This window comes from Bubalus bubalis, chromosome 7 (assembly GCF_019923935.1).
Source record: "Bubalus bubalis isolate 160015118507 breed Murrah chromosome 7, NDDB_SH_1, whole genome shotgun sequence".
Lineage (NCBI taxonomy): Eukaryota > Metazoa > Chordata > Mammalia > Artiodactyla > Bovidae > Bubalus > Bubalus bubalis.
The window spans coordinates 13,939,856-13,947,832 of NC_059163.1; the positions used below are offsets into that span (position 1 = coordinate 13,939,856).

At 40.5% G+C, this 7,977-nt stretch overlaps 1 non-coding gene across 1 annotated transcript; it reads left to right on the forward strand.

Moving 5' to 3' along the window:
• Positions 1-7,615: 7,615 nt before the first annotated feature.
• TRNAG-CCC lies at positions 7,616-7,688 on the forward strand. Its single transcript has one exon. It is a non-coding gene; the product is annotated as a tRNA-Gly (tRNA).
• The last annotated feature ends 289 nt before the right edge of the window (positions 7,689-7,977 follow it).

Sequence of the window (7,977 nt, forward strand, 5' to 3'; positions counted from 1 at the left end):
TTATCTGATTACAAAGGCAATAGAGATTCATTTTAACAAATTTTGAAGCTGTTGAGAAGCACAAAGGAAAAATAAAAGAAAATCATCTGTAATCAATTCTCTGGGGACAAGTAATGTTAACATTTTGCTTTGCATTCTCAAGGCCTTTTTTTTTTTTTTTTTTCTACATAATCATTTGAAAAGCAGGGCTCCTTCTTTTCTTCCTCTTTCCTTCCCTCTCTCCCTCCCTCCTTCATTTCTTCTTTCCTGTTTCATTAATTCATTTGCTGAACAGACATTGATTAAATGGTAAACACTATTATAATCTCCCATAAGTCTGCATACTTTTTACTTATTTGTATTTGTTAAAGCTCTCCTAATTATTCATCAACACCACTGAACAACTGAATAACAACAATAAAACTGAATAAAATATAGAATGTTTATATTAGGCTGTACTGCCACAAAGACATCAATAACAACACAGTCAGTCATCATTTGTTAGGCCCTTAATATGCGCTGGACATTGGGAGTTGGCTCAGATGGCTTGATGGCTCAGATGGTAAAGAATTTGCATGCAATGCAGGAGACCTGGGTTCAGTCCCTGGGTTGGGAAGATACCTTGGAGAAGAGAATGAAAACCCACTCCAGTATTCTTGTCTGGAAAATCCCACAGACAGAGGAGTCTGCCAGGGTCACAAAGAATCAGACACAACTGAGTGCCTAACACTTCATACTTCATTGGGAGTTGACTTTCTCTTTTCATCCTTTCAACAACCATGAGATGGGTACTCTTTCATATCCTTGCTGTTCAGATGAACAAAATCAGTAGTGTGAAGGTCGAGTAGCTAGTCTAGAGTCCCATAGCTCATCACGGGCAACACAGAGCCTCAAATTTGAGTCTGTCTCATACATTGCTCTTCTTGCTCCAGCTTTATAATGGAGAAACTTAGATGACTGATTCCAGATCTTTTGTCTTTTCTACTATATGCCTTTAATGGTATACATTTTCCCTTACATACTATTTGTGCTGCATCCATACATTTTTCAAGTTGTATTTTCATTTTCGTTCAACTCATAGTATTTTAAAAATTTTCCTTGAGACTTCTTTTTGACTCGTGTGTTATTTAGAAGTGTGTTTTTTAATACCAAATACTTATGAGACTTTCCAGCCCTCTCTTCTGTTTTTGATTTTTAGTATAGTTACACTGTGATATGACAACATACTTTGTATAATTCCTTTTCTTTTAGATTTTTTTCAGTTGTGCTTCATGGTCCAGAATGTGGTTTATCTTCGGAATTTTGCATGTGAACTTGAGAAGGATGTGTATGCAGATGCTGTTAGATGGAGTATTTCTCCTTGTAGTTCTATCACTTTTTGCCTCATGTATTTTGATACTTTATTGTTAGGTGCATATATATTTAGGATTGCTGTATCTTCCTAAACAACTGACCCATTTATTAATATGTATTATCTTCATCCATGATAATTTCCTTTGTTCTGAAGTCTGATTTGCTTCCTTGTATAACTACAGCCTTTTCTTTTCTTTCTTTCTTTGATTAGTGTTGACATGCATGGAATATCTGTCTCCATCTTTTTTCTAAAGGAAATCAACCCTGAATATTCAGGAAGGACTGATGCTGAAGCTGAAACTCCAATACTTTGGCCACCTGATGTGAAAAGCCAACTCATTGGAAAAGATCCTGATCCTGGGAAAGACTCAGGGCAGGAGAAGAGGGTAGCAGAGGAGATGGTTGAATGGCATCACCAACTCAATGGACATGAGTTTAAGCAAACTCTGGGAGATAGTGAAGGACAGGGAAGCCTGGCATGCTGTAGTCCACAGGGTGGCAAAGAGTCAGACAGGACTGAGTGACTGAACAACAAAACAAATCCCTTTACACAGAATCTGTTTAAGTCTTGGGTCTTTCTGGGACTCTCTCAGTTAGCCTGTCCCTTCAGATATCAGGGTGGGAGTTTGTCCTGTGACTTCAGTTCTCTGATGGGCCCCAGAAAAGACATTGGTTTTCAGTTTTTTCAGCTTTTCTTCCTGTTGGAGAGAGAGAAGTTTTGACTGCTAAGCACTTTACATGTCAGATCTAAATCCAGAAGTTGCCTGAAAACTTTTATGTCTTCTACTTCTCCCATCATGCTCATATTTTCTCCTTCATTTTGAACATACAGGGAATATATAATAGCTGACTTCATGTTCTCATATGCAAATACTTTCCTATCTGTAATTTCTAATACAATTTCAATTGGATGGGTGTTGGTTTTTTTTGTTTTTTTTTGTTTTTTTTTGTTTTCATGCTATGGATCTTATCTTCTTGTTGTTTGCATGCCTGGTAATTTTTAATTGGATGCCAGACACCAGTGACTTTATGTTTATTGGGCACTGGAGTATCTTGCATTCCTTTAAGTGGCTTTGGGCTTTGTTTTGTCATGCTGCTAAGTCACTTGGGATCAGTTTAAATTGTCTGAGGCTTCTTTTCTTCTTTATGTTTTAAATCTTTTAAATGGCTTTATCAAGATAAAATTTACATACCATAAAGTTCACCCACTGAAAGTATAGTTTCTTGTGTTTGTAGTATATTTACAGAGTTATGCAATCATAGCTGTAATCTAACATTGGAAAATTTTCACTACCCCAAAATGTACCCAATAGCTACCACTCTCCATACTCCCCATGCTCCTGCCCATCTCTTATGATTCCAGGCAAATATTAATCTACTCTCTGTCTCTACAGATTTGTTGAGACTTGCTTTAAGCTTTGCTATGATGGGCCCAGAGCAGTTAATTTATTCCCATTACCAAGCCAAGATCCATCAGAAGACCAGCTGATGCATCACACTCGGGCTAGTGGGAATGGAAAATATTCCCAGTCCTTGGTGAGCTTTGGGAATTGTTTTAAAACTACTTTTCCTGGTGGTTCGTTCTGCCCGCTAACAGTTTCTCCTTGTGTACACAGGGCTCAGTATTCAGACAGACTCAAGGGAGCCCTTCTGTTGATACTAACTTGCCCTCTCTCTTTCTCTTCCCTCTCTAATCTCTCTCCTCCATATTCTGCCTTATAAATCTCACTTGCCTCAGCCTCCTTGATTTTCATTCTCTGTCTCCGCACCTAAGGAAACTGCTGGGCCCTGGGTTCCCCTCCCTGATCTGCAGCCTTAAAACTCCCTCTGGCACTGATCTGGGGCAGTCGTAGGGCTCCCTTCATTTACTTCCCTTCTTTCCAATATCGCAGTCCCATGCTGCCTGTTGCCCAGTGTCTGAAAATAGCTCTCTCCTGTATTTTGTCGAGTTCTCTAGTTGTTTAAGTTGGGAGTTTAAATTCAGTCTGTTACTTCACCATGGTCAGTAAGCTCTTCCATATTATCTTGAAGCAAATCTCTAACACCACATTTCTTCCATAAATATTTCAGTATGTTTCTCCAAAAGATAAGGAGTCATTTTTAGCCATAACTACAGTTTCTAGCCAATTAACTCTAGGGAAAACAAAAAGTTACACATAAAAAGGAAATGTAATTAAAATTTACTACATGGCTCAACTTCAAATGAAATGTTATTAATAAAAATGATGAATATTTAGTGAAAATTGTGTTTTAATTGCATCAGATAACCGGAAAGGAAGGATATGTATGTTTACCTGTGTATGTGTGTTTACATGTGTGTGTGTCTAAGAGAACTAAATTCTCATCTGCTATACTAAAAGGTCAATATACACTATGAATAACACAGCACTGAGAAGTTGCAGTATGTTCCCAAGAATATAAAAGTTGATGCCACAAGAAACAGCTAAAGAACTGAGAATAGTTTCCCCTGGAAAAGAAGAAATTAGAGGTAAGAGGACCATAGGGGGCTGCAAGAGACTGCCATTTAAGCTTAAACAGAAAAAAGTTAGAAAAACAGAAATACTAAAATTTGAACATAAGTCAAGGAAATTAAAAATAGGACAATAAAAGATCAAGAAAATGAGGTTCTTATATAAGTTCTGGTTCTTGAAGAAGATCAGTGAAATTGATATACATGTAGTTATGTTAATCAAGGGACAGAAAAAGAATAAGCTATTATGAATCAGAAATGAAAGTATGATCATCACAACTATTCTCATGGATAGTAAAAGGAAGACAAACAAGTATTTTCCAAAACTTCATGCTGCATATATGATAACTTATATGAAATGCACCAGTTTCTGGATAGACACACAGTACCAAAACTCACACAAGAAGTAAAAGACTATATAAATTGGCTTATATCTATTAACGTCCTTGAATCAATAATTACTTGCCTTCCAAAACAGAAGGCACTAGATCCAGATGGACTCACTGGAAACTGTTTCATATGATTGTTATTATTCAAGGAAGTTCAGTTCAGTTCACTCCTTCAGTCATGTCCAACTCTTTGCGACCCCATGAATCACAGCATGCCAGGCCTCCCTGTCCATCACCAACTCCTGGAGTTCACCCAAACTCATGTGCATCGAGTTGGTGATGCCATCCAGCCGTCTCATTCTCTGTTGTCCCCTTCTGCTCCTGCCCCTGTCTTTTCCAGTGAGTCAACTCTTCGCATCAGGTAGCCAAAGTATTGAAGTTTCAGCCTCAGCATCAGTCCTTCCAATGAACACCCAGGAGTGGTCCCCTTTAGGATGGACTGGCTGGATCTCCTTGTGTCCAAGGGACTTGTAAGAGTCTTCTCCAACACCACAGTTCAAAAGCATCAATTCTTCAGTGCTCAGCTTTCTTCACAGTCCAACTCTCACATCCATACATGACCACTGGAAAAACCGTAGCCTTGACTAGACGGACCTTTATTGGCAAAGTAATATCTCTGCTTTTTAACATGCTATCTAGGTTGGTCATAAGTTTCCTTCCAAGGAGTAAGTGTCTTTTAATGTCATGGCTGCAATCACCATCTGCAGTAATTTTGGAGCCCAAAAACATAAAGTCTGACACTGTTTCCACTATCTCCCCATCTATTTGCCATGAAGTGATGGGACCAGTTGCCATGATCTTAGTTTTCTGAATGTTGAGCCTTAAGCCAACTTTTTCACTCTCCTCTTTCAAGGAAGAAGTGATACCAATTCTCTATAATCATTTCTGGACAGTACAAGCAGAGGAACCACTTCCTAAATCGTTCCACGAGATCACCATTACCTTAATACCCAAACCAGATAAAGCTACTATAAGAAAGGAAAACAAGTTAGGTGGCTTCTTTAGAGCCACATGGTAAATGGCAGATCCAGGATGGAAATCCAGATGCACTTCCTTCTTTGTGTCTCATTACCACTCAACAGCTCCTTGGAAAGTAAAGACTTCCCTTATAGACACAGATAGGAAGGCTATTAGAGGACAGTTCATGGAGGTCTTGTAAGTAATGAAAAGTTTTTGGAAGTCTTTCAGCAAGGGAGTGACTTAGATATGGCTACCATAGAACAGACTGGTTGCAGCCAACCCAGAGGAGAGGCTGCTGGCACCATCTGGGAGAGACAGGACCTAAGCAGGCAGGGAGGGGTGGGAGAGGGCATAGGTTTTACCACTGTACTAAGACAGTAGTGCAATCAGCAAGATTTGGTCATCATATTCGGGGGACTGAGAAACAGGAAGATGTCTAGGATGACTTGTAAGTTTCTGGCTTGGTCCCATCCACTCAGAGAGGGGACATCTGTAGTGGAACAGGTTTTCTAGGAAGCCAATGGATTCAGGGTTGGACAAGCATCTGTAACAAAAGGGTCTGGAGTCCAAGAAGAAGTCCAGTCTGGAGGTAAAGATTTGGAGTCATAAGCTTCAGGCTGTTCCCAAATACCCCGTCAGGTTGGATCTCACTCCCAAACTCCCACAGCAAGGCCTTCATGTGCATGTGTGCGTGCTCAGTCATGTCCAACTCTCTGTGATCCCATGGACTGTAGCCCACTAGGCTCCTCTGTCCATGCAATTTGCCAGGCAAGAATACTGAGTAGGTTGCCATTTCCTTCTCCAATGCATGAAAGTGAAAAGTGAAAGTGAAGGTGCTCAGTTGTGTCCGACTCTTCGCGACCCCATGGACTGTAGTCTACCAGGCTCCTCTGTCCACGGGATTTTCCAGGCAAGAGTACTGGAGTGGGCTGCCACTGCCTCCTCCAGATGGACTCTGCATATAAGTTAAATAAGTAGGGTGACAAAATACAGCCTTGATGCACTCCTTTCCCAATCTGGAACCAGTCTGTTGTTCTATGTCCAGTTCTAACGTTGCTTCTTGACCTGCATACAGATTTCTCAGGAGGCAGGTCAGGTGGCCTGGTATTCCCATCTCTTGAAGAATTTTCCACAGTTTGTTGTGATCCACCCAGTCAAAGGCTTTGGCATAGTCAATAAAGCAGATGTTTTTCTGGAACTCTCTTGCTTTTTCAATGATCCGACGTATGTTGGCAATTTGATCTCCGGTTCCTCTGCCTTTTCTAAATCCAGCTTGAACATCTGGAAGTTCACAGCTCACGTACTGTTGAAGCCTGGCTCTCATGGAAGCCTCTCATGGATAGCCTTCCATATATTGTGGCAGGTGCAGCCTTTCTGGAAGGGTCACTGTCTATTTATCTAGGGTGGAAACAGTAATAAAAAGGAAACATAAAACTCAATTTTGTGAATATGTAAAAATAGAATAGATAAGCTGCACTATTGCACACCAACATTTTACTGTATGCTAACATTTTATATGATATGTGATATCTTCACTCTTTGTGACATCCTTACCCTAAGGTAGGTATTAGGGCCTCTGCTTTCCAGATAAAGAGACTAAAAAGGTTCAGAGCGGTCAAGTGACTTGCTCAAAAGTTGTAGAGCCAAGATTTAAACCTGATCTACCTGATTTAAGAAGCACAAGCTTTCCCATCATGTCTTCATGTTTCTCATGCAGTGAGTTTAGAGAACTTAAACCAATAGCCTTTCTCTGTCTATTAACATAGGGAGTTATTATTAGGTTCAAATGTTGTATTTTGAACAGTTTGAGCACCTCCTGTTGTTGCTAATAGCTTATTCATTCAGCCTTTAGCCCATAATTTTGAGATATTTTTTCAAATCTTTGTGTGCAATCTACTTTCAGTCATGCATAATTCCAGCTGAGTGCTAGAATCAGGAAATTATTAGAAAAGCAAACAGATCACCTTCAAAGAATACAGAAGGACATAGATGTGGCAGGCCCATGCCACCACCAAGCGCTTCACAGATCTGGTTTCATCTAATTCTTATAATCTCATTATCCCTTTGTTGATGAAGAAAATGAGGTTCAGAAAGGTCAGGTGACTTGCCCAGGACACACAGCTCACAGGCAATAGAGCAGGATCGAACTGTGTTGGCTTATACCAAAGACCATGCCTTTTCCAGTCCACTACCCTGTGTGTGAAACTCACTGCCCTTTCTCTCCTCTCTGCTCACCTGACCTTCTGATGGGAAAACTGACCCCATTCATTTTTCTCTCCTGCATTTGAACAGCTTACTTGTGCATATCCACTATAGCAGTGATGTGGTCAACTGAAAGCCACTATAATGGTCCACAGAGGTCCCTGGAAGAAGTGCCAACCCCCAGTAAAGGTCCCTGATCACCATGCTGCATGGTACCCATGGGAAAGGAAAACTGCAAATAAGACTTGACCTTCACAGGGACTCCCTGGTGGTCCAGTGGCTAAGACTCTGCACTCCCAATGCAGGGGACCCTGGTTCAATCCCTGGTCAGGGAACTAGAGGCTACATGCCATAACTAAGAGTTCACATGCTGCAAGGAAGATCCTGCCTGCTGCAACTAAGACCTGGCAAAGCCAAATAAATAAATAAATAAATTTTTAAAAAGAGAGAGAGACTTAGCCTTCAGGTTGCCAAAGGCAATGCAGAGTCTCCTGGCAGGTAAGGTCTGAAAGTTAGGAGACTTGGGTTCAAAGTGAGGATTCCTCCTTTACAGGTAGTGTGATTGCCAGAAACCTAAAATTTTCTGACTCCCAGCTTCCTTGGGTGTAAAATGGGAGTAATTAT